The following is a 27,755-nucleotide window of genomic DNA, read 5'->3' as shown; positions in this document are numbered from 1 at the left end:
GGGGTTCCAGCCTTGTTCTCCCACCCCCGAGCTGTGCAACCCCCAGCAAACTACTTTGTCTCTTGAGCTTTGATATCCCCCATTGCCTCGTTGTGGGATTTTTCCAGAGATCCTCAGACAAGGATTTTAGTGCAAGTCATTTATTTGGGAGCTGATCCAAGGAAGCATGGCATTGCATGGGTTTCTCAGCTTTGGCACTGTTGACGTTTGGGGCCTTATCATCCTCTGCTGGGTTGGACAGTCGGGAGCATTGTGGAATGTTCAGCAGCATCCCTGGCCTCTACCCACTGGATGCCAGCAGAACACCCCCTCAAGGTGTGATGACATCTCCAGATGCTGCCAAATGTTCCCCAAGAAACAACATTACCTTCAGCTGAAAACCCCAGGCATTGCATAGCAGTTACAATAGCAGATGGCCCAGGTCTCCTCTTCAGGCCTCATTACCCCAGCAGCTGGGAATGTTGGCTGCTGATAGCTCACAGACACATTCCCTCTAGAAGTTGCCCTTGGTCAAAGAGACCAAATGTCCCCTCTCCAGGGGCAGCCCACATCCAGTGACTGGTCGGTGCAGGGGCACAAAGGCCTGGCTCTCTTTACACCAGGCAGGACAACCAAAAAATGCCATCACAGCTGCAGATCTTGCTGTGGGATCAGCAAGGCCTCTACTGCAACTGTACAATAGTTTAGCTTCTCCCTGCACCCAGTTCGGCCTCCCTCACTTCTCTATACCTGCTATTGCTAAGTGCATTCTCCACTTAAACATCTGCATGCAAATCTCCATCTAGAGTCTGTGTCTGAGGAACTTGAGCTCCAACTTAGAGTCAGGAGGTGTCCTAGGAAGCCTACCCTAAAGTGGCATTTTAGGAGCTGGATTCCCTGCTAGCTGGCAGTGAGTACCCAAGACCAGTAGTGAGTGGAGTTTTGAGAAGCCCAACTCTTTGGAAATGCCATTGTTAAACCTGTCCCCTGTTCTGAATGGGAAGGGATACCTCTGGAGGGGAATGCACTGGCTGGCGAGTATACAAAGCATTTGAGAGGTGCAGGGCTAGAGCAGTAGCAACTCCAAGTACAGTGGGCTCAGATGGCTGCTCCTGGGTGCTGTAAGAGCATTAGAGACAGAAAATGAAGGGCTGAGGGAGGTGATACATCACCATTAAAAGGTAAAGAGTGAGAGTCAGAGGCCTTCTTGGCAGCAAGTAAAGAGAAGCTCATGTCCTGCAGCCAGAGGGCAGAGAAAGCTGAATCATAAGGTAGCAGAACCCCAGAGAAGGTTGGAATCACAACTGCAGCAAGGTTGCTGTATCCAGGCCAGAGCTCTGACTGGGGAGGAATGGGGCACGGTACTTGGATGGTGACAACTGAGTCAATGTGCTCAGACACCTGGAGCCAGCAGATCCTCCTGAGCCCTCTGACCCTAAAGAAGCAGCCCATTCTTGTAACATTTCCGTGGTTATAGGTCAGCGCTCCCCGACCCTTGCTTTAAGACATTTGAATGCAGAGGACTTTCCCTTGCCAGACAGCATATGTCCTCCTCAGGATCTCACCTGTCCTCCTCTCCTGGCCACCAGAACAATAATCAGCATCAAGTCACAACATAATCATCCCAGAGAAGGGCTGGGCCTGCTACGAGAACCCTGCATGCCAAAGGAGATGCGGGACCCGGCCAAAAGGCATCACCAGGAGCCAGGAAGGTGGATACTGGTTGTCCATCCAAAGGGGACAGACTCTAAAGCTGGATAAGGAAGACTTTATTATGAGAAACTGATTTAACATCCTGGCAAGAATTTAGGAGATGGTGCAAAGATGCATCTTGGATGGTTCTTGTAAGCTTGGGGAAAGTGATGGTCCAAACTAAGTGAGGTGGAAACACCAGCCCTGCCACAGCAGACAGTGGGGGAGGAGGACCCAAAGGCTCAGAGAAGCAGGCATGCTAGAGTGCTTCTACTACTTGTGGGAACAGAAATGCAGTAAATGGTCATCACCTACCTCAACATATATACAGTCCCCTCTGCTGGGGTTTTTATTTTTTTTTCCTTCATGTAGGTAGATATGAAGGAAGGGAAAAATATTTAAATCAAATAGTAACAGAATATCACAATCACTAAAAGGTAAAATTATCAGTGCATATACACATATAAATTGTCATCAAGATAGTCTCCCCACAAATATTAAGGGGTAGTTAAAAGTGGGATCTGCAAGGCAGCGTTCCGTGGACTTCCCCAACATAAATAGCAATTGTCCTTGCCACTGAGCAATCAGCTCTTCGCAAGACTGTATCATAGCAACATTCAGGAAGAGAACTTTCAAGAGTATTGAAGCATCCTTTCGGTGGCTACAGTTGTCCTAGCAGCAAAATGGACCAGAAAGAAAATTCCCAGCTGAGTGGTCAGAGTACTGGACCTCAGAGGCCTGAATCTACCACAAACTTGATGCATGACCTTGACGGATCTCTTGATTTTTCTGAGCCTTGATTGCCTCACCTGTAAAATGAGTACTTGGACTATATCGTTCATTTAACAAATATTTGCTGAGCATCTGCTAAGTGCCAGGCTCAGAGCCACTGAGCAGGGGAGGGACAGAGGGATAGATGATCTCCAAGGTCTTTTGCAACTCTAACTGGGGACTCGGAATGGCACATGCATAGAGATATGGAAGCATTTCCCAAAATTAGCATCTCCCACATGCTATCCACATGCCATCTCAGAGCCAGACCCTGGATCCTATTCTCAATGACCCTCTTGCGCATCATCTTTCTTGGTGAAAAAGAACACAGATGCTCACAGTCCTCCCCTTGCCCACTGAGAAGAGGTCACAGCGGAAATGAGCAAAGAGGGCGGCACATGGGACAGGGCTCGCTGAGTCAGCCGGGCCCCTTGCGGCTCCCAGTCTGGGGTTCCTCACCCACCTCCCCTCTCCAGGGAGGCACGCCCCTCCACCACTCTGCAGGCTGCCAGGCTGATTAGTATTTTGCACACTTCAGCAAAGTGAGCTTTGAATCCCGCATGTCCCCTCAGCAAGATATCAGGTGAAAGTAGAGATTTGAATGCCAAGGACAACTACATAATTTGCCTAAGTTCCAGCACAGAAATGCCACGTGACTGTGGTAGTTCATTCCTTGCCTTTTGCCCTTTTCCCTAGCAAGCCCAGGAAAGAGATCCCACAGCCCAGTACTAAGCCCACACATACCCTTCTGGCAATTGAGGGTGCTTTCTTCACATGAGGGGAGACGCCCTGTGGCTCTAAAACAACACTCCTGTTGCTTCTCGTTACCATATTAAGGGGTTTGAGATTGTGAGATAGATATCTGTCTCACAACATATATACATTATTATATCATTTCACTTGTAATTTAAATTATGTCCCCCAAATGGTCACCATTTTATTTTCTATACCCATTCATGAGCCCTTCTTACTGCACAAGCGGCAGGAACTCACCGACACCCACTGAAGGTTCTCGAGCTCTTCCAGTTGAAAGCATCACCTTTCAAGCTGAGTCCCGGGGAGGGAAATGCTCAGCCTGCGGAGTTTTCTCCCCTGCCTGGGTGCAGAGGACGGCTTCCACCTCACGGTGCCTGTGGAGGAGCGCAGAGTCTTCCCTGGGAGGCAGTGGGGCTGGGTGGCACGGGACACCCAGCGTGGATGTTTCTTTGGACGCAGAGAGTCCCTCCCGTCCTTGGAGGCATTAAGCGGCCAGCGCCTCCCGAAGTCTGTGGTCGCGGCCCTTGGCCTCGAGTCGGGAAGTCTCCAGAGAACTGGCCCAGCAGTCATTTCAGGCTCCACATCTCCCATTACACTAGCTTCCTACGGCTGCCAGAGCCAAGTACCATAAACTGGGAGGCTTAGAACAACACAAGTTACTCTCTCACAGTTCTGGAGGCCGGAAGTCCGAAACCAAGGCTTCAGACAGGCCTGTGCTCCTCCCAAGGGCCTCGGCTCGGAGCGAAGAACCCCGCCCCTGCCTCTTCCAGCATCAGGCAGCGCTGGCCTTCCTGGGCGCAGGCCGGCAGCGCTCTGTCTCTGCCTCCATCTTCCCCTGGCCCGGGTCTGTCTCCCTCCTCCTTGAATCTTGCCAGCCTCATGATTTGCCTTGTCCTTTACAGCAGGAAAGAAGTGATGATGTGCCAGTTCTGGGGTGAAATTTAAAGACACCAGGCAGCCTCCTCCTCTCTGGCTCTGAGCAGCCAGCCACTACATTTTAAAGAAACTCAGATTCCTGCATGAGGAGATACCATGTGGGAAGCAAGAGACTGTGTAGGGCAGCAGTGAAGTGCCAGACATGCATGAGGCCTTCCTGGACCTCCTGGCCCGACCCAGCTTCCAGCTGAACGCACGGGACACACCACGCGGAGCAGAAGAACTGCTCAGTCAGGTCCTGCCTGGATTCTTGACCCACCTAATCATGAGCCATGATAAACCATTGTTGCTTTAAGCCACGAGGTTTTGAGTGATTGGTTAGATAGCAGTAGACAACTGAAACACATTTCATGTCATTTTTCAAAATAACTTCACAAGGAAATATTATTCTCTTTTTTTAAATATGAGGAAAATGAGGCACAGCAAAGCTTGAACTTGCCCAAAGACACAGAGCTACAAGGGATTCAAAGAAACATTCAAGATTAAACTGAGCGCCCATGCTCTTTTCACTAGTCATGGAGGACAAGCCTACCATTCAGCTAACATGTTGGGTACAGGCAGCCTCTATTCTGATTGGTCTGGTGTCTGTTCCCATTAGTCAGGGCCTATTCTTTACTACTTATTAAATATTTGGAATATTGCCCTTGACTGGGAGCACACAATAATAAGAAGCAAGAATCACAACCATCTTTGGAAAATGTTGGAAGTGTTTGAAGTTTATAGAAAACACCCCCAGCCTCGCTGTCCTGGCCTTACCAACCTGGCTTGCTTTGGATGTACCAGTACCTGAGGATAAGGCACAGAGCTGCCATCTGGTCCTCCCAGGTGTCCAGGGAAAATCTTATGCACAACCAGAAACAGTTGTCGGTAGCCATGCCGCACAGGCCAAACAAAAACATACACAGTAACAATTGTACATTTCCCTTCCCTTTTCATTTCCCACCCTTTTCTCTTTGTTTCATAGGTTCTGCTGTTGGGTTTATTGCTTTGAAATGCCCCTTGGAGCATTATGCAGGAGTAAAACTACCTCATTTAATTCAATGTATTGCTGTTGGAAGCAGGTTTTATTTCCTGCTCTCGATGCTGGACAGTAAACAAGATGCTTCTATTTTTCCCAATCCTATTTGCCTGCCTCCCCTTGTGTTTCCATGGTTAAAGGGGATAACAAATTTATAATATGCCCCATCATTTATGGAGGGCCTATAGAGAAACAGATTTCTGCACACATTTTATTCCACACACTCATGGAAGAAAAGGCAGTGAATCAGTTACGATTAGATGCTTGTACTCAAGTTTTTAGGAGATTATTCCCCCAGGGTGAGTGAGCCAAAGAATAAGGTACAAATACTTTGATTCCATAACATTTTCAACAACTCCACTCTCTACATGAGAAGTTTCCATGAAGTGTAACAAACCAAAGGAGGCACTGGACTTGAATCAGGACATGTGTGCTCTCAACCCATTGCAATTAAGACTTCCTCCCCCAAGTCACCAATGGCTTGTCAAGTCACAGGTGCCTGCATCTGGCCGAATCTAACAGTGGATTTTAATTGTCATCGTATTCAGTATCTGAGCAGCAGCTGACACTGTCCAGTCTTCTCTTCATGAAATACATCCCCCCTTGGCTTCTGGGCCATCCCACATGCCTTGTGCCCCTCCTCCCAGTCTGGTTCTTCCCTCTGTCCTTTGCTTGGTTCCCCTTTGTATGCTGACATGCCCCCAGTTCAGTCCCAGCCTTCCTGTTTCCTGGGTTTGATCTCATCCAGTCCCATGGCCTCAGAGGCAGTCTCAATGCTAATGACTCCCAAATTCTTATCTTCAAGCCCAGCATATCTCTGATTAGGAATCTCAAGCCCAACACATCCAAAACAGAATTCCTAATTTTTCCACTTAAATCTACCCCTCTTTCAGTTTTCTCCAACTCAGCAAATGATACCACCATTCACCAAGGTGCTCAGATCAAATCCCTCTTCTTTCTTTCATACTTCACATTTGCTCAAGCAGCAAGTCCACCCACCCTGCTCTGTCCCAAATACTAGTTATTTTTACCACCTCAACTGCTAGCTTCATTTTTGCCTTGATTATTACAGTAACCTCCTGTGGTAGACCACCATCATTGCCAAGTATTTGCTGCTCCTCCTGAGAAAGGATTATATTTCCTCACTCCCACGGATGCCCAGGCCTAGCCACATGACTTGATTCAGTCAATGAAACGCGAAGGCAGTGATGTGCGTCATTTTCAGGCAGAAGAGTTCAGAATTAGCACGTTTCACCATGATCTTTTTTATCTCTGCCATGAGGCCAGCAATGTTCCAGACTGAGCACTCCATTCACCTGCACCCTGGAGTGGAGATGGTGTGTGGCAGAGCTGCAAAACATTGCAAAATATTGTTATTGTAGCATTACTCGGTCATCCTAACACACTTACCAACTTGACCGCCTACTTCAATGTCACTGCCCTCCCACCACCTGCCCAGTAAACTCTTCACACAGTAGACAGAGGGACATTTTGAAAGGGCAAATCAGATCATGTCATTTCTGTCACTGGTCTGGAAGTCCTCTAAAGTCCTCCACTTAACTGAGAATAAAACCGAGCTTCTTCATAATGTCCTATAAGCCCCTCGTGGTGGAGTCCCAGCCCATCACTCTGATAGCATCTCTTATCCATCTTCCTATCGTTTGCTCCTCTTCGTCCACACTGGCTGGGAAGGTTGATTTTATGTGTCAACTTGACTGGATCACAGGATACCCAGATATTTGGCTAAATATTATTTCTAGGTGTGTCCGTGAAGGTGTGTCTGGATTAGCATCTGGATTGGTGGACGGAATAAAGTAGAGTGCCCTCCCCAACACGGGTGGACCTCATCCACTTGATTGAGAGCCTGAACTGAACAAAAAAGGTGGAGGCAGGATTTGTCCTTCTTCTCTGCCTGATAGATTGATCTGGGACGTTGGTCTTTTCTCACTCTTGGACTGGGATTCACACCATTGGCTCTCCTGTGTCTCAAGCCTTTGGAATCAGACTGAGTTACCCACAAGCGTTCCTGAGTCTCCAGCTTGCAGAGAGCTGACCGTGGGACTTCATAGCCTCCAAAATCACATGGGCTGATTTGTTATAATAAATATAAATGCAAACATAATCATAAATACATACATACGAGTATGTGTGTGTAGCCCATTGTTTCTGTTTTTCTGGAAAACGTTGACTCGTACATTTGCTGCCTTTGTTTCTTGACTATGCCAAAACCTATCCAATGCAAGAAAAAAAATAAAAATTGTACCAGCAGCAGAATCTCCATGAAAAATCAAACCAACCACCTTCTACTTTACAAATCACCTTAGTGAAGCCCACAGTTAACAAGTTTCATCCCCACATACAGAGTCTCCAGTTAAATTTTGAGTGTCCCATTTTTAAATGTGAGCATTAGTCAATAATCCAGGGAAATTTTCTACCTTGAAAAACAGAGGCCAATGTATTAGTGGGAAAAAAGATACCTGTAGAAAACTATGCAGGAAGATAAAAAACTAAATAGGAACTATCACTAATACCCTCAAAGAAGTAGGAAAATTATGTTATTCAAAAAAAATACTCCTAAAAATGAAACAATTATAGACCAAAAGAGAATTCTTAGAAATTCAAACTATGATGGCCAGAATAGGAATTTCAATGGAAGGGTCAGAAGAGCGAGTTAGGAAAATCTCTTAGAAAGTAGAGTGAAAATGGGGAATATGCTACAAAAGAAACTTTAAAAATCAGTCTTAGAGTCCATCAGTTGAGTAAGTTTCAGAGAAAGAGAATATGGAAAACAAGAGAGAGGAAAACACAAGAATAATTCAAGCAATTTCCCGATACTGAAGGGCATGAGTTGCCAGACCAAAAGAGCATGTTAAATACCCAGTACAACAGAGAAAAACAAGACCACGCTAAAATCTATCATCATGAATTTTAAGAACAATAGGAACAAAGAAAATATCTTGAAGTTTCCAAAGAAGTAAAACAGGTTACTCAGAAAGCCAGGGCGACTATGAATTTCTCAGTGGCCACACTAGAAACAAAAAGATATGGAGCCATGACCTCAGTCTTCTGTGAAAAAATGATTTCCAGCCTAAAATTCTACACCCAACAAATTATCAATTATATGTTAGGGTAATACAAACATTTCAGACATGATAGGTCTCAAAACATTTACCTCCCATGTACCCTTTCTCAAGAAGCTGTTAGAGAAGTTGTTTGGCCAACATTAGGAGGTAAACCAAGAGAAAGGAAGAGAGCCAAGGAGAACAGCTGTGTACTCAGCCTAGAAAGTAGTCCAGATTGTAGCATCTCAGAAGGGCACAGGAGAGGTATTGTGAGTGAATGTACTGAGAGGAGATTTAAACAACTGAGGAAAGAGTTTGGGATGAATTAGTAATAGAAAATGAAACAGAGGAGAAAAATCTATTTAACTACTAACTCCAGGAAAGCCTGAAGGTTGTACAAGAAAATCAAAATAATCATGTTCCAGCTCTGAAGTGTTTATATAGACAGGATAATATACACACTAAATATTAACCTAAGCAGAATTATGAAATAATAATAGTGAGGTAATGGGAGGGTGAGAGGTCAGATAATTGTGCAGGACGGAGCAGGGCAGGGGTTGTAAAAGAGAGCTGAAATAGTGGGAGGCTAATAGCTACTGCCTAAAGCTGGGAGAAGGAAAAAGGAAGGAGTACTGTAGGCATATTTTAGAGATAAGGAACTAACATAAAAGTAATCAACTGAAAGAGTTAAACATATTGATTCTAGAAAGCAAGTAAATAGCAGGGCCAGGGGGAGCTGATGTATTTTGATATGCCTTGTGAAATTATTTGATCCCTGTTGTGGAGAGTTTGTGTCTTTTGAATTGACAGGTTGAAGGCGTAATGTCCAATTTGATAATATTTGGAGGTGGGGCTTTGGGAGGCAATTAGCTTTACATGAGGTCATGAGTGTGGGGTCCCCATGAGGGGATCATATGAGTGTCCTTATAAAAGGAGACAAAAGCTCACTTGCTCTCTCTCTCTGCCATGTGAGAACACAGAGAGAAGGCAAGCCAGAAAAGGTCCATCCCCAGGAATCAAATCTTCTGGCACAATGATCTTGGATTCCCAACCTCCGGCACTGTGAAAAATAAACGTCTGTTGTTGAAGCCACCCAATCTATTTCATAATGGCAGCCCAACCCAACTAAGACAACCCCTAACATTATATAAGTGCATAATTTTGATGAAAACTAAATTTCAAAATGATCATGAATCAACAATAAATTGAAAGGATGACTGTAAATTGGCTTCCCTTTGTTATGTGCACACAGAGACACACAGCACCATTTGGGCAATACATTTTGCAGAGCATCTAAATGCATGAAAATATTTCTGGGAAGTGTTAATGATGGCCTGGGCCAATCTGTCTTTTGTAAATAGTTCTCAGGAAAGTAGACTAATTAGAGCTGGGGTAGGAAAAATGATACAACAACCTATCAATCAACAGCACTTGCTGCTCATGTATTAAATATACAGCAAGAGATATTCAACATTCATGAGGTGAACAACCAAGTGTAAGATATAGTTTCCTGAACTCAAGGTTTTGTTATTCAAGGAAAGACATAGACCATAAACTTCTGTAACTTTAACGACAATACAAATTTCATAAATAATGTTTTATTAAAAGGTAAAGAGATGTCTCAGGATAATGCACAACTATTGCTAAATACATATCACAAACTACAGACATGTTATTGTTTAGAAGAAAGAGAAATCATGGTGCTGGGAAGGAATCTCAGAGGAAAGATATTAGAAATAGGTCTAAAGAGGGATGAGCTGGACTTGAATGGATGGGAAAAGGAAAAATTCAAAATGAGGATCCAGGAAAGCAAGATGTGGTCTTGGCACCACAAAGAAATCGCAGGATCTAGAGCCACAGTGTTTGGATGGGTGTGCTAGGCAAAGTTTTAGCCCTTGGCCTGAGAAAAACCACTTATTCAGAAAAAAATACTTCCATCACCCACAGTGAAGCCAAGAATCCAGCTAGGTGTCCTGCTGGGATGTGTACCCATCTTTTTATGAGATAAAAAAAAACCCAGGGATGGTTTCTGATCAATGTTACAGGCCTGAATTCTGTATAAACAGCAATTACTTCTTAGCAAAATCATTAATTAGGGCATTGTCTTGATTCTGTTGTGAATAATAAAAATATATTCATAGAGTTTCACACTTTGATGAAAACATCAGGGTGTGATTTATTGAGAAAACTATTCTCCAAGAGAATATAAAAATGTAGGCCTTGCATTTTATAAAGTTCAAACACATTACCTCTTCAATGACTGAAATAAACTAAAGAGACCTCAATGAAGACAAATAAATAGGATAGACATGGAAATTAGCAAAAATTAATGTCTGACGTTTATGTAGCGCTTAGATCTCAGTGAAAAAAATCTAGAACAGTAGGAAGTCAGAAGCATTTCCTACACATAACTATCACCAGAGAAATCTACACACAACATAGTCATTTAAAAAAAAAGCTTCTGATTTGATCTGTAAGTCGTTGAGATCTGGGAACAGAAGAAATTAGACGTTCACTTCAGGAGGCAAGGCTGTGACCAGTTTATACACAGTTCTGGAAGAGCAGGTGGCTGTAGCCACTAGCGCCCAGCAGAGGGCAGACAAGAGCTGCTCAGGTGACTATTCTCAGAAGGCCCCCGGTTAACTCCAGTCAGGAGAAACCATCTCCTCCACCTGCACAAAGACCGCCAGAATCAGCCCAGAACTAACTGGTGAAGGAAGTTTTCGGTGGTGGGAGAGAGGAATGGCAGGTAACATGGACCAAAGGCAGCCAAGGCAGATGAAGCAGACTAAGAAGAATCATGGAGAAGCCAGAGGATGGAGAAGAAAGAGACAGCAGCCAGGGGTCAGAAGCTCTGGGCGCAGGAGCACAGGAGCTCCCATCAGGCTGCAGCCCTGCTCAAAGGCTTTCAATGGCTCCTTATTCCCACAGCAGGAGCCTTAACTATGTAAACTCGGTAGGCTGACATTCAAGGTCTCCCTACCCTCTAGCCCTGCCCTACCTTAAGAATCCTTAGGATTTACTGTTTTTCAGTCTCACACCAAGATACCAACCAAGCCAGAAGTGAGTGCCCTCCTCTGTGTCTGTTCCCACTGCCCCTTCTCCATTCCTTCGCCCACACACTGGGTGGCCACGACATGCTGATGATGGGAGGGATACGGGATCCGTAAGATAAAGTGCCCACCTTCAGGAGCCACCAGGGAGAGACAACAGCAATGCACAGTGACAGCTACCGCAGAGTACAGCGAGGGTACTAAGCAAGGGAGTTCATGGAGTGGCGAGAGGAGCAGCTTCCTGGAGGAGGTGGCAAGCCCCCTGCTTTCCCGCTCCTCTCCACACATCTAATCCTTCAGTCCTGCTGTTATTTTCATCTGCCCACCCACCTTTCCCTCCTCCTGATAAAAGGACCCCCTCTCCTCCTTTGGAAACTGCTCCCCAGTTCCCTTTCCAGGTGGGCTTAGGAGACACTGACTTGGCAAATCGTATTTCCCCTTCCCTTTGTCCATGGTAATTGGCTCAAGGAGTATCCTCTGAGCGAATCAGACTTCTTCCCTGAATTTTTTTCTCCCCATTTGGAGTCCAAGGGATAGCTCCCTCTTTCTCCTGGCTCGGAAGGTGTCAGAGTGTGTTCCAGAGCTGCTTGTACTGTGTCCCTCACCTCCTCAAGGATTCTGAGAGAATAAACTGGAGAGAAAGAGACAGAGAAACTTGACACTAAGCAAACCCTAGAATTCAGAATTCTAGGGTTGGGACTGTGTTTGACTGCATGTAACAAGAGCCCATCTCCGGAAATAACCAAAGAATTTATTTTTCTCAGGTAGCAAATGATCAGAAGGCTGGCAGATGATATCTGGTGTGCTGGCTCCATCATGACAGCAAAGACCCGGCCTCCTCCTACCATTTTGCCCCACCATCCTCATCACCTGGCTCTCATTCTCATCTCCCAAAATAATTGCTGCCTCTCTGGGTGTCATATCCACATTCTAAACAAGAAGGACAAGAAGCATATGCCAGCAGTGTCCCCTGGCCTCATACACTTATGCTTACATCTCAATCTTCGGAAAAGCATTCAGCGTCCACCCGTAGCTGCAAGGGAGTCTGGAGGGCTCAGGGCTTTTACTTGGGCACATTGAGAAGGCAACTGGTGGTGTCTGCCTCAACTCTTAAATTGTTTACCTATACAAGTCCACAAATCCTTTTTGCTTAAGCTAGTTTGAGATAGGTATTTGTAACTTAATTATAAAAAGCCATGACGAATACATCTGCCAAAGGCCATTACCACCACCTGATCCAACTACATCAGGATAATCTTGCCTTTTAACAAGTGCTTTTCCCATAGCAGCCTGAGGAAAGGCAGTCGTGGGAACAGGGTCAGTCCCACAGAGCCAAAGCAGGCAGAAGGACACTGAGAGAATGATTTCTGGAGCGTCACGCCCCTTGCCCCTTGCAATGCCCGCAGGGGACTAAGAAGGGGCTGTCTTTACAGCCATCGGCACCATCAACTTCTACCCAGTCACTATTATTGACCATATCACTTAAAATCAGCAATGCTACCCAGGCTTGTTGCTGGCAGAAAAGAGGGAAGACAAACAGCCCTATTCGCCACTAAAACACTCAAATATAATAAAGATAGAGCACAACACAGCAGTAAGAGAGAATTGGAAAGTTCTTTAGGTACTAAAGTGCAAGACTTTCCAACAGGCACTACTGAGGGGAAAAAGCAAAGTATATGGTGTATACAGGAGATAATCATATGTGCTAAAGGAAGAAAAAGGTGATACATGTGTAAATGTTTGTATCTGCCTAAAATATCACTGGCAGGATGTGTAATGCAAGAAACTGGTGCCCCTGGCTGCCTCCAGGAAGAACAGGGAGCCTGGCGGAGAGGAAGGAGGCAATTCTTTTTCACATCCTTTAAGTCTTTTGAATTCTGGACCTTGTAAAACCCATTTGAACCTATTTGCCCCTATTTGGGTCTTGTGAACTTATTTGAAAAAAAGTAACAATACATTTCTTGAAAAACACATTTGTGGTTTGTGGTGTTATGCCTAGTTTTTTGTTGTGTTTTGTTTTGCTTTTCAACCAGAATGGGAAGAAGGAGATTGGCAGCCAGGACTGGGAAGAAAATTAGCATCTATTTAACAATAAAAAGAAAAAGAATGTCTTTTGATTAATGGATGCTTTTCTCATATTATTCTCAAAGAATTTACAGACTTCAGCTCATTCATCATTTCTCTTTTACAAGGAGTGGAAAAACTGATCCGATTCCTTTCAGCTCAGAGGTGAGGACAGACTGAAGAGCCCAGTCTCCGAGCCCGGCCGGCTCCCCTGTGCTCAAAACTGGCAGATGCCTTTGTCCAGGCTGTTGCCTGGGTCTGGAATCCCCTTTCTTCACCTTCTTATTCCCAGAAGCCACTCCTAACATGCTTTTCCTATTGAAAATAGCTGTTCCTTTCTTGAGACCAGGGCCAGGTTAACTTTTTCTGTAAAGGGCGAGATAGTAAATATTTTAGGCTTTGAGAGCCATTCAGGCTCTCTCCCAACTACTCAGCTCTACTATTAGGGGAGGAAAGCAGCCACAGACAGCACAAATAAAAGAGATTGCTGTGGGCCAATACAGTTGTATTTACAGTAACAGAAGGTGGGCTGGTTTTGGACTTGAGGCTGTACTTTGCCGATCCTCCCTTGGACCCCAAGGAAATTTACCATCAGAATAGCATCATGCAGAGTTTTACATTTTTGATCAGCGGTTTACCCTCTATCTTCCCTCCCCACCCACCATGCAAACACCTTGAAGATAAAGACTTGCTTTTTTGTACCCTTAGATCCCCACCCACTAGCCTGAATATCCACTGAACTGGCCTAAGGTCGCTCAGCCCATCTGCCAAGGGGAGAACCCTGATCACAGCTTCCTATTCCAGAGGGCACGTCCATCACACCCAACAGCAGCTCTCACACCCGACCTGTCCTGCACAGGCCCCCAAAGCAGTATCACTGTCTGTCCTACCACCCTGGGCTCTGCTTGCAGAGGCTCCCCAAATAACTCAGAGTGCCTTCTCTAAGGGCTTGGCTGAGTGCCTGGATTAAATAACTTGTAAAGCTATCGAATTCAAGAACAACATTGCTGAACCTGGCTGTGGCATGTCGTTTTGTGGCCCACGGACCCCATCCCTCACACACCGCCCTGTGGCTTGCAGTTTATACCATCTTTGCTGCTGTTAGTTTTCTGGTCCACCTTCAGCCTTCCACAGCAGCAAACTAACATTTAATAACTGGCTCCTATATGCTGGTGTTTGAGCATTTTAAAAAGGCATTCAAGAGAAGAAAAAAAGACTTACTTTCCATTGTATAACCTTTGATACAACCTGGACTTTTTACTGTGTACATTATTGCTTTCAGTTTATACATATTTTTTAAGGGATTTTGATGTGTCATTTTTTTTAATGTATATTTCATGAGAGGTCTTCTGAATATGATGACTGAGGATCCCTAACAAATATTTGTTGGCTGACTAAGTCTAGAAGAAAACACACAATTTTTGTGGTGAGTTTGGAAATCACAGAATTTTATTAAATAATCTTACCCTCACTTTCTAAGATCCCTTTCTACACTAACGTTTTCTATGCTTCCAAAGTCAAGGGCCTCTGTGTTCTGGGACTGAGAAACCCAAAAAGGAATCCGCTTTTCCCTGGCCCCTGCCCTCCACACTCCACCAGACTCATCTCACTGCCTCTGTACTTGCAGCGTAAATCTAGAGCATGGAGGCCTCAGCCCCACAAGGCGTGTTCACCCCAGCCAGGCAGGATGGCTGTTCCTCTGGCTCCCAGTAAGGGAAGCAGCTCTTCCCCGTCAGCACCAGGGACCTCCTGAGCCCCCCAGCTATTCCCTGTGGTTCCTGAACGTAGGAGACACTCCCTAGAGTTTCGATCCTCCGTGTATCCCCAGAAATGACAGTGTTGTCCAAGCTGCTGAACATGCAGAGAAGTGCAATCGCACCGAAGCCTGAATTGGGAGTTGGCTGAGCTTCCCGCCATGACAGCTACCTGTCTTCAACCCCGGACCTTAAGTAAAATGAATCAAATGTGGAATGCACAGAAATAGTGAGGCTGCCCCTACCCCCTAGAGGCAAGGAGCCTTCTTCCCTGATGCAATCGCCCCTTCCCTCACCTCCACCCAGCCTTCCAGAGCCTGCATGTGACTTGAAAAGCGAATAGTGTGACTGAGGAATGGAACTTTTCATTTTATTTTAATTAATCTAGATTTAAAAACAGATACTTAATTCAGTTATTGGAAAACTTTAAGTAAGTATGGAACAACATGGGCGGGTGTATCTATTTTTTCAACTGTAAATTTTATAAAATCAAAAAACACGTAAGTATTTTCAATGAAAATTTAGAGTCAGATCGAGATGCTTGTAAGATACATATCAGATTTTGAGTGTTTAGTAAAAACAAAAGAATGAAAAATATTTCATTCATAATGATTGATATTGATCACATATGAAAATGGTATTTTGGATATCTTGGGTTAAATAAATTATTAAAATTAATTTCACCTGCTTCTTTTTCCTTTTTTCACATTATTTGTCCTTCGGACAACACTGGTATAGACTGTCTCCCAGTCTTTCTTTGCATTGGAAAACTGGCAGAAGCCCTGGTCCCTGGCAGGGCTGCCCTCCTGGTATGAAGAGGGTGGTGTCCTCAGAGGAACCTGCTGGGCTTCTGAGGCTCACTCTGATGACAGGCAGGAAAGGACGTCCGGTAGGGAGAGCTGGGTCCAGCTTCCAGCGGAAAAGCCAGCCCTGATGCCAGTGCCCCACCCCACAATGGGATGATAGGTACTTGGTCCTGGCCCTCCAAAACCACTGTAGGGGGAAGGGCTCCCACTGTGGAAGGATAAATGTGCCGGCACCAGAACGTGCAGGAGCATCTAACTCAGCCTGAGGGAGCAGGCAACTCTCCCCCGATGGGGGAAGCAGATCAGACTTCTCACCACTGACCTGTGGAGTGGCTCTATGTGGCCTGGTGGTAGCCACACCCCTTGCAAAACCAGATGCATGCACTTGGGCATCATACCCTCCTCCACATCTTGATTCCTAGCCTGTAAAATAGGAGGGTTTGGACAGATTCTACTTAAAAATGCAGTGATTCAACACAACTGCCCTTTTTTCTACATAGTGTTGGCAGAGACGTGTGGCTTCAATCAGGCCCAAGGCTAGGCCTTTACTTTTCTCCTAGAGAGCTAACCAGGTCATTTCTACACCCAGTCACAAGCCCAGGTCTGCTTGAAACACAGGCCAAATGCTAATTACAGACACACAGGAGGGAGTTCCAGCCCTGCTCAGCAGGACCAGTGCAGGGAGTTCAGCTTTCGGTGGCCACATTCTTTGTCTCTAGGGAGCACCTCTGCTTCGGGAGGCTCCAAGCTAGAAACACACAAGATGGGCTTGCGCACACGTTCCCAATCACAAATGCCAGCAAGACTGAAATATCCAGCAAAGTGCTTTCCAGGCCTCTGGTGCCTGAGAAAGACCTGGGAGACCAGAGAGGAGGGAGTGGAGAGAGCCCTGTAGTCGAAACCCAAAACCCTGGCTCTAATCCTGACTCAGCCAACAGCTATCCTGTGCCTTGGAAATAATAATAACAACAACAACGTGAGTGTGTGTTCCCTCCATGTGCCAAGGCAAAACAGGCGTGTAGGTAAAGTGCAATGCCCTGTTCACCTCCAGCCACAGAGATGGGGAGTGACTTCCTCACAGGGTGGCATTTGGAAGAACAAGGAAGTACAGAGCCTGGGAGGAGAGGCTGTGGGGGCTCAAAGTGAGACGTGCCTCCCCTTTCCAAACGCCAACTGAGTTTCAGGGTCTTCAGGCTTGCTGACTCTTCTCTGTTCTCTGAAACATAAATCTCATCCCCAATGACTCAATGCCTGCTTATTCATGCTTACAGCTACTACATTTATCACTACCCAGAACACACTGGTATCATGCTTCATGAGTGTCTTATCTCTCCAGCATCACAGTCAGGGACTATGTTCCATACTTTCTATCTCTGGATTGGAAGGAACCCTGAAGGTCATTTTCTCCAGATCCCCATCCTCCTCTCTACCCCAGATGCCTCTGCAAGACTGATGTGCCAACCATCTGCCTCTTTATTCTGTTTGTGCAAAGCAGGGCGTTAAAAACGGGTTCCTTCTGTCTCAGCATCAGCTGATACAAGAGGTAGTTGCTTCCCTTTTCAAGGTGAGGGGTGAGATGACCAAGACTTCAGGTATAAGACCACGGACTCAGTCAGATTTGAAGAGCCCAATCTATCTACTCCAAAACCTTAAAGAAGTTGGAGACGTAGAAATAGGGGTTTGTGTTAGATAAGGATCTGGGCAGAGAGAGTTGTCAGTGCCTAGACTCCATGCTCCCCAGGGCAGGAGGGGAAGAGTGTCGTCTCACGGAAAGTCCAGGCAGAAGGGCTTCACTGAGACCTCCTGGAAGGCTTGGTGCATGTTCCCTGGGGGAGACGACTCAGCAGGTTGGTGTCTGACTCAGCCTGAGAAATGCCAAGGGCCAGTGCTGCACCGGGAGTGGAGTGAGGAAAGGTTGTGCTGAAGGGGGTTTGCTTTCCCCAAGTTGTCAGGGCAAAGTGCAAATCTGCGGGGGGGAATAAGTTCCCAGCCAGGGGCAAATTACCTTCAAAACCAACATCAGTCAAAGGGAGAAATAAAGTGGGAGACCCCTGTTTATTGCTCACAAGCCCTTGTCTACTTCTGCTCGCCTGTATCTCCACGACCGGGCTGCAAAAAGGGACCCCACCCAACCTCTCCAGCCCAGATATGCCCCTACTCCCCCGTGTAACCACCTATTGGTTTGGAGATGGACTAAGGCCAGGTGAGAGATTCTGGAAATACTGCAATGTTACCCACCCAAAGGATGTGTGAAAGTTTCTTGTGAACCAGAACTGGCCCGGTTGCTGTGTCACCAAATGCTGGAGGTAGAGCAAGAAGTCGTGTAGGGACAATCCAAATACACACAAACAGGTGCCCACCGGGAACAGGAAGGGGCAGGCAGCAAAGTACCCATGAAGGAATGCACAAGAAATGGAGTCAACTGTCAGACCCAGATGGCTAGGACACCATTCCAGCAAGTCTTTTCCTGCCCCTTTCTCTGTCCCTCTTCCCAGTTCTGGAGGAGCCAAAGGAAGCCCAGGGAGTGTGGGAGGAAAACAGAAGCACAACAGCCCTCTGCGCCTCCTCAGGACAAGGGCCGGCATGATGTGGTTGAACTGGGAGCGGAAAGAAATTTTCATTTTCAGTGAAGCTTGGAGCATTTGAATGCTTACACTGGAGTAGACGTATTAATTACTAAATGGAATGTAGGTTTTTGTGAAAGCAATGATTGGATGCCTTTCCCTTAGATAAGATTGATAAAAGAAGTCCTGCAACGGGCCCCAGTTTTATCAAGGAGCAAGACAAAAGCTATAGAACAAGGCTAATAGGACAGCCGGAGACCAAGAATACAATTCATTTCCGCTACATACAAGTGCCTACTTATTCGACATGATGACGACTTTCATACACAATCTCAAAAACTTGGGATCATACTCGATATGATATGCAAATATTTTTTTCCTCAAAGAATAATATATCATGAAGTGTTTCATGAATATGAAGAAAATATTCATCTACAAGTTGAACATTCCACCATATGGACATGCCGTAATTTATTTATCCAATATCTATCCAATGTTTGCTCTTGCAAAGCATGCTAAAATCAAATATTCTATGCATAAATCTTTGTACACATATTTGGTTCCTGCCTTAAAGATAAATTCCAAGGACTGGAATTGCTACATTATTGGGTAAGAATCTTTAAGGCTTGTTATCTTAATCATCAGAGGCACAGGGTCCAGAGGGTATTTTCCCTGAGTGGTACTGAGCGGCCCAGCCAACCCTGAGAGGCTAAGCACTTCCTACAACCTAGTAGCTTCTCTCCCATGACCAGGAAGACATTGAATGTGACTCTTTGGGGGGGTTCTTTCCATACACAGTTATATAAGGGTGCGAACATAACACCTGAACAAGCCCATTCTTTTTTCTACTATGAACACATACGAACACAAATTCATTGCAAAACATTTGTGTTAGGCCTCCTTGCCTGAGTTCCTCACAGGGTTCATTTCTTGCAGAGGCCGTTTGGAACCCAGCCCAAAGCACAGATTACAGAGTTGGATGGGTCGGCCTTGGCTCTCCCACATACTAAACACCTCGCCGAAGCCCATGTTACTTCACCTCTGCATCCTCAGTTTCCTCATTTGTCAACTTTCTCTCATGGCTGAATTATGTCCCCAAAAATTCATGTGTTGGAGTCCTAACCTCCAGGACCTCAGAGTGTGACTGTATAGAGAGAATCAGTTTCTAAAGAGGTAATTAAGTTAAAATCAGGTCATTAGTGTGGGCTCTGATCCAGTATGGCCAGAATCCTTATAAAAGAGGAGATGAGGTGTTTTCTTCCGCCTGCTACTTCTATAGCTTTTCTTCTTCCTTCCTAATTACAACCCTTAAATAGAATTCGTGCCTCATATCAAATTTACCGAGTATCATAATTCTTCCAAGTGGTAAAGATACCTCAAGACAAATGCTGGGCATAGAAGCCACAGGGCATAAATATGCAAAGAAGTAAAAAGCTAACCTTTTCAAACAATAAGGCTTCTCTCTCACTTACCAACTTCACATTTCCCTGTATGGCCCTGTAAGATGACTGGTTAGCCAGAGACGGGTAAGATTCCTCAAGGGAGGAACAACCTAAGAAAGGCACAGTCGCAGGGGGGCCATCAGGTGAGAAATTGGGGATCAACAGAGGTGAGGCTTAGAACCTCACCCCCCCTGTTCTGAGAGAAATCTTCTGCATACGTGGATGTTTTATTGCCCTTGTCTAGCTTGGATTAACACATAGTCTACAGGCACACACCTGATCATCTACATTTGCTCTCTTACAACACTAAACTATGTTTTCTACCTTTATCTTGTATCTACCTACCACTTCAGCATTTTATTAAAAATAATAATAATAAAGAGAGAAATGTGGTATCCACATATAAATCAAGTATAAAAACCAAATGAGTATTCATATTTGAACTGACTGTTTAGAGTTCATAATGCATGAGCAAAACCAAAAGTTTCTGTGATGACTGCCCTTGTACTGTTCACTATGTAACTTATTCATTATGTAAGAATTTGTTCTCCATGTAAGAACTTGTTTGCTATGCCTCAGAAGATTGGAGACTGACGAAAATTAGGCTTGGGGTGGATTAATGATTGTGCATTGAGCATTGACTCCCCTATACAGAATTTTATTGTCGTTAACAACCATTTGATCAATAAATATGAGAGATGCCCTCACAAAAAAAAAAAAAAAAAAAAAAAAAAAGGACAGACTTCCAATGGTAAAATAAATAAGTAACCGGGATGTAATGTATAGCATAAGGAATATAGTCAAGATATTGTAACAGCTTGGTAGGGTGATAGCTGGAACCTAGAATTATGTATATAAATGTTCTACCACTGTGTTGTACACTTGAAACTAATGTAATGTAATACTGTGCATCAACTACCCTTCAAAAAAAAAAAAAAAAAGAGGAGATGAGGAATCAGACAATGCAGAGGAAAGACCATGTGAGGAGACAGCCATCTCAAAGCCAAGACAGGTCTCAGAAGAACCCTGCTGATACCAGGAGCTCATGTCTGTTGTTTAAGCCACCTTGGCTATGAGACTTCGTGGTGGCGATATCAGCAGACGTATATGCTTTCCAAATCAGACTAATTCCTGGAAGTACTTACCAAAGTGCCTCCAATTCAGTAAGTGCTCAATAAATGATGTCATTAGTTGTCATCCTCTGTTCTTATCTTTAACAGAAAGCTGAAGCCATATCAACTAAATTAGTGGTCCTCAACGGGGAGTGATTTTGTCACTGAAGAGATATTTGGCAATGTCTGGAGATGTTTTTTGTTGTCACAAATTGGGGGGGGGGGTGCCACCAGCATCTAAGGGGTAGACGCCAGGGATGCTTCTAAATTTCTAGGCACAGGACAGCTCCTCGCACCAAAATATCAGCATTGCTGAGGTTGAGAAGCTCTGAACTAAACCAACCCTAGTATTCACCTGGGTATCAGCTCTCACATCCAGGCAAGACCCACGTCCTGTTTGTGGAGTGCCACTTCTGTGTGGCATTTCCCTCACACTATCTCTGAGGTCATCTGCTATGTCAAACAGGTAGGCTTGGCCACACACCCCCGTCTGGCCGTCACAGTGTGAGATGATCAGGAGGAATCTAATTACTAGGTAATCAGCAGGCCTCTTCTACAATGCTGCTGCCCAACACTATTACAAATCTGTGAGGCAAACAAAATAAGCCTTTGTTTGCTGCTCACAGCTTTGAGAAGTGACTGGGGCAGTTGTGCTTCAGGCTGTGGATCGAATTCAAGTCTGCCTCATGCATCTTATTCTGGAGCCCAGGCTAAAGGAATCCCAAGAACTGGGACATGTTCTTCCCATTGGTGGAAGGTCCCAGAGGGGCAAGCAGAATCCACGGTGTCTCCAAAGGCTCAGAACTGGCCTACTGTTACTTCAGCCCACATGCCACTGGCCAAAACCCATCAGTGGCTCCCTGCTACTGTAAGTCCAAATGTCTCAGACTGCCTTCTCTGTTTATGCAACCGAGCTGGGAGCAGGAAGAATTCAGATAGACTGTAATAGACAAGCATTTTTTTAAGTCTTAGCAGAACACAAAATGGGCTTCATTGTAACATGTCCGTCATCTCTGCAGCTTTACTCTGGCTGAACTTGCAGTTCCCAAATGGGTCCTTCATTCTGTTTCACCAAAAGGACAATGCAGATGCTGTCTATCTCCACCCTTCCCACCCAGAAGGCCTTTTCCCCATCTTCACTTGAAGAATTCCTCATTCTCCAAATTCCAACTCATGTGCCTCTTTTTCCACAAAGCTCTCCAACCCAACCAGAGCTAAATTTTTGCTTGGTCTGTCACTGAACATAGAATCACCTGTCAGATCACTTCTCACATGCCATTGCCCTTATTTATGCACACTTAGGGAACACTCTGAGGGCAAAAACTGCCCTGGCCATTTCAGGTCCCCAGTACCTATGTACTCAATATTCATTGAACTAATGAGTGAGCAAGAAAATGAGTGATTCAGTGAATGAATGAATGAATGCTGTATCCCATTCCAGGTATGTATACTTCTCATTAATTTACTCAGAATGCTGGCTACTTCCTACAAGACAGTCTCCCCTTCCTCCTTATGAACCAAAACCCAAATCTTAAACTGAGAACATTATTATTCATTATTCAACCTCCCTTGCAACAAGAAGTGCTCATGAAACTAAGTTCTAGCCAATGATATATAAGCAGAAATATTGTATGGGACATCCTAAATGGCTTAACAGGGATAAGACAAGTCTTCTCCCATTCCTTCGTCCTGCTGCCTAGTGTCTAGATGTAATGGCAGGAGCTTTAGCAGCCATTTCAGACCATGAGGGTGGGAGGTAGACATGGCAGAGCAGAAAGATAGAAGGCGTATGGGTCTCCGATAATTCACAGCAGCCTCACACTACTTACCTCCAAAATTATTTAACAAAACAATAAACTTGTATTTTTAGCCACTAGAGTTGAGTCTTTTACTGACAAACAAACTTAATTCTAAGCATACTCCAAGGATTCCCTGACTCTTCATCTCAGTGTGTTAGACATCACTTTCCTATCAGTGGTTTTGGCATTCTCTACAGTCCTAAAGGACTGGAGGGGAAAAAAGCCCATCCCATCAGCTAAGTCTTTGCTTGCTGCTGCTAGCCTCTCTCTCTCTCTTGAAAACTCAGGGGGGAAAAAAATAGTTTTACCACTAAAACTGTGCCAGAAAATTTTTATGAATTCAGTTACCAACCCCTCTGGCAACAGGTAATTGTGGTCATCTTTCTTCTGGGCAATATTAATATTTTACACTTTGAAACCAAAGTCTGTGAGCACAGCTGTTATCCTCCACTACTGCTTCTCTAAAGACCTTTCCATTTCACACGGAGAACTCCCCTTTAACCTCCCCCACCCCATGCTCCCCAGGCCTTAGCACAGGGCCATGCTTTGTCCACTTCTGCCTACTTGACACATGCCAGCCTCCTGTGGCTGCTGTCCAGCTCTAGGGCCTCAGAGCGTACTGGGAAATTCCCCACCTTATCAAGCCCCCACCCTCTCCACCAGACCCTACACAGCCAGTCCTTTAATCCCTGACTCTAATTCCTCTTACCTACATCTGCCTTGCTCTAATCCAGTATCTCTGTGGAACAATTAGGCTTCCAAATAGAGGCGATTTCTTCCACTGCCTATGCTCCCTACAGCCAATGGACTGATAGAGTCATAAAGTAGGGCAGAGACCACAGAGTTCACCCAGAACAGTGGTTTTCAGAGTATTTGTTTTAAACCTGGAACTCTCTGATCATCTGAAATCTTAGGGGAAGCTAAGTAGGCAAAGCAGGTAAAGTTTGAGCCAATGAAACTGGGAGGGAGTTTGGAGGGAACCCGGTACTGCCTGCCCTCACCCCCTGCCCAGGGGTCTTAAGGGACACCCCAGAAACCAGGTGTCTAAGTGTCCACACGGGCTCTTCCCTCTCCCTCCTGCCCCAGTGCACCTCCGCCAGGTGTTCACACAGACCATCCTCCCTCCAACCAAGTCCCTAAACAAATGTCACCCCTCCCGAGAGGCCTTTCCTGGCCACTTATCTGCAGTAGCTCCCATCCCGGGTCACATCCTCTTCTTTCAGGCTGCATAGCTCTTGTGTTAGGCCAGGTCCACTGAGAAGCACATGCCAAGATGGGATAAGAAGGCACAATGTTATCAAGAGAAACATGAGAGGTGATAAAAGGAGGAAAGAGGCCTGGGCTTGGAGGGCCATCAGGTGCAGTGAAGGTCTACTCCTGTGTGAAGGGGCAGGGGAGGAGGGGGGTGAGAAGTCTTAGGCTACAGTGCACTTCCAAGAAAATGTGGGCAGGCCCTTTAGAGAGTATGCAAGCTAGAGTTTCCCACCATCAAGGCTTGTGATGATCTTAGTGGCCCTGACAGGCTTAGTTACCGGTGGGGAGCAGCCCTGACAAGCACGGTCCCAGTCGGACTCTGTGATGGGTTTCAGAAAACAGCTTCTGGAGCACTCGCCATCATCACACACCCTACAGGATGAGGCTGGAGAGGCCCGTTCTCATGGCTGCCACCATTTCTCTTCAGAGCCCTTTCACTATCTGATATTATATTTAGAGTTTATTTTTATTGTCCTCCAGGCTAAAATGCAAACACTGTGACAACAGGGACATGCCTTGCTCATTCACCACTGTATCCTCAGCTCCTAGAGCAATTCCTGGCAGACAGAAAGTGCTAAACCAATATCTTTTGGGTGAATGGGTGGGTGGGTGAGGGATGGCATGGGTGCTATTGAATGAAGGGAGCAGTGTAAAGTTCACAAAGTTCTATTGTTGATTAAAAAGGAAACAAAAGGATCTTTCTGTCCTGGCTTGCACAGGGTAAGGGAGAAAGAAGAGACTGGCATTGAGGGGGCTTCAAGAACGCTGTTTCCTTGGAAAAAGGACAGGATTCAGGCAAGCCATAGAGGTGAGGGGAAATTCGGCCAAGAGTTTCAGGATATAGAGTAGCTTGTTAGCTGTGGGTTCCAAATTCATCCGGGCTGAGAGACTTAAATTTACTTCTCTGAAACTAAAGGGAAGCGAACTGGTGGTCATAAAAAAATGAGAATGTAATCTAACCCCCTCTCCTTAAAACACACACACACTCAGACATTAGGCCTCATCTTCGAGGGGTTCATTAACACAGGTCTGGGCACAATGTTATCGCCACAGCATTCTCCTCCCCACCCCCACATAAACGTCCACCATAACAGCACCATCACCTGGGTCACTTCTCTAGCTGCTGAGGTCCCAGACTCTGAGGCTCTCCGTCACGTGGAGATCTGACTTTACCATCTAAATTTCAGTTACTGAGACCCGAGGAGATTAGGATTAAGTTTGCGTGGATGTGCAAATGTGAAAAGGGGACTCACTCCTCTGTGAGTCAATATGGAAATCTAAAGTGATTTTCCTCCCTTATTAATAAGAAAAACCAGACCAAAGCCCATATAAGAATACCTGCTCTTAGTTTACAGGGGCTTCCAGAATAAATACATGGGCTCCCTCTGATACAACAAATTCTATTGATTTGTGTAACAAACCATAAAATTAAATGTATGTGCTTAGAGGACTGGGGCTGCCAGATGGATTCTCCAAAGTAACTGTGCCTTTTTGATTTGCTGCACCATTTTTAGCAAAGCTGGTGTAATGCTTGAAACATTTCAATAAAAATGGAATCTCACAAGCCTCCAAGAAGCTAGGACAACCTCCAACTTTTAATAACAGAGTTTGGGCAGCAGCTAAGGACCAAAAGAAGTCTAAGAGATTTGATGACTTCAAGATTATGGAAGCAGCTATCACTTCTGTCCCACTGAGCCAGGTGACAGGGCCAGGGACCACAACAGGAGATGAGAGAGGCCTGGCACACTGTAAGCATCCACCACCCCTTCCTTTCCTCAACCAATGCACCACATTTTGACATACATGCTGGGCTTTGTTGTAAGCTTTCATAAGGCCTGAATAAACTATCTGAATAACACTTGTCAATTCCACTGAAATGACATAGCATTTGTGTCAGATCCTTCATTCCCGTAAATTCCCCATGGAGTTACCCATGTAAGATTCACTGACCTATTTCCCACTCCCCAACATTCCGGGGCTATCTTCTAAATGGGACAGATATTATCTGGCACATACTATTTGTTATAGCTCTTGGTGGAAAAATTATGGAAAAATAAATACTTGAGTGAACATTTACTGAGTGCATACTCTATGCTAACCACCAAGGATACAAAGTTGGGTATAAGATCATCTCTCACTACAACTTACTATACTCCCTATAACTTGCAGAACAGAGAAAAACACAAAGGCCATGTAAACATGATACGTGAAATCACGTAGAAAGTAACAGAATATCTCCCAAAACGTGACTTAGGCAACAAGGGATTATCACTCTATCTCACTTCTCAGAAAGGCTGGAGGAGAAGCTCCCAAGTTGGTGCAGCCGCTCAGGGGTGGCAGGGATCTGCTTCACCTTCCCTGGGATTCTCCTGGCCTCCTCTTTCCCCTCACAGCAGCAAGATGGCTGCTGCGGCTTCAAATGTCACTTCTCACAGAACTATATTCAACCACAGAAACAGAAAGGAAGGGTGTTCTCTGCATCAGTCCCTTGTTGTCATGGAAGAAAATCTTTCCCCAGAATCCCTTAGTAGATTTCCTGTCCAAACCCTCTGAGCAAAACTGAATCACATCCCAGACCTTAGCTGTAAGGCAGGATGGAAAAGAGAGCACTGGGTTTTTTCAGCCTCTGTTGAAAGGCAAATTCTGCCGGCAAGTAAAAGGAAGAAGGAATGGTTGTGGTGAACGATCAACAGGGTTTGATGTGTACGTCAGGAACAGTGACAAAGACGCACACAGCCAGCTGTGGGCCAAGGAGGAAGGACACTGCTCTCCTTCAAGAGGAGGATTCTGGGAGCTGATAAGACCTGAGATGAATATTAACAGATGGTAGGATTTAGCAAGGTGAAGATGAGGATAGAACAAATGGGGTGGACCAACCAAGGTTCCAGGAAAAGGAATGACATGAACAAAAGCATGGGACTGCAGAAGAGCAAGGTGTCAGCATCAACTTAGTACTGCTAGAGCATCTAATGACAGGAAAGGAGTCTTGGGACGTGCCAGAGGCTGGGTCACAAAGGCCTCCTGGGCTAAGTGCAGGGGGCTGAACTGGCGACGTAGCCCAGACACAACAAACGGAGCTCTGACACCAAACCCACCCTCAGATGTGTTCTGTTCGGCAGCCCCCCAGTTTGCTCTGAATGTAATGACTGGAGCCAAGGTGCTTACCCTCCAGCCAAACCCATTCTCCTGCCTCCCATCTGGCCTTCTTCCTTCATCCACATCGTCTGCCTGCTCCCTCAAGGCCTTTGAGTTTGCCTCCCCTGCGGAGGCTCTGGGGAGTCATTAAAGCATCTTAAACAGGACAATGGAACTTCCAGTTCTACAAGTTATATTAATCCCTCTGGCAGCAGCGTGGAAGTTGTAGTTACAAGGACCAGACTGGAAACAAGAAGACAGCGGAGGTATGTTTTTCAGGACGCTTGGTTCCAAGTGTCAGAAATGCAATTCAAAGCAATGCAAATTATTACAAAGAATGTATTACTTCATATGACTTTAGAGTCCAGCATTAATTTAAGCTTCAGATATGGCTCGATCCAGGATTCACATGATGAAAACATATCCTGTCACTCTTCTTGCCCATATTCTGACTTTATTCTCAAGTTCTGTTTTTCTTTATTCTCAAGTATTTCTTGAGAATATCCTTAATTTTATTCTTTACTTTATTTTCAAGTAGTTTCTTTATTCTCAAGAAAA

At 45.3% G+C, this 27,755-nt stretch overlaps 2 long non-coding RNA genes across 11 annotated transcripts in view; both read right to left on the bottom strand.

The window, feature by feature from the left end:
• Positions 1-529: 529 nt before the first annotated feature.
• LOC118932234 (uncharacterized) lies at positions 530-17,594 on the bottom strand. Its single transcript, XR_008996196.1, has 3 exons — positions 15,770-17,594; positions 7,289-7,381; positions 530-6,502 (listed from the first exon to the last, which is right to left on the bottom strand). It is a non-coding gene; the product is annotated as an uncharacterized LOC118932234 (long non-coding RNA).
• Positions 17,595-23,981: 6,387 nt separating this feature from the next.
• LOC118932232 (uncharacterized) overlaps positions 23,982-27,755 on the bottom strand; it is a 28,724-nt gene continuing 24,950 nt past the window's right edge. For 6 of the 10 annotated variants that reach the window (XR_008996188.1, XR_008996186.1, XR_008996187.1 and 3 more), the window contains one exon: positions 24,143-26,499. This is a non-coding gene — a long non-coding RNA (uncharacterized LOC118932232). Of the gene's footprint in view, positions 26,500-27,755 lie in introns of all 10 variants that reach the window. The other 4 variants (XR_008996192.1, XR_008996193.1, XR_008996194.1 and 1 more) reach the window with 4 other exon arrangements.

This window comes from Manis pentadactyla, chromosome 3 (genome assembly GCF_030020395.1).
Source record: "Manis pentadactyla isolate mManPen7 chromosome 3, mManPen7.hap1, whole genome shotgun sequence".
Classification (NCBI taxonomy): Eukaryota; Metazoa; Chordata; class Mammalia; order Pholidota; family Manidae; genus Manis; species Manis pentadactyla.
This window is presented reverse-complemented; position numbering and strand designations above follow the sequence as displayed.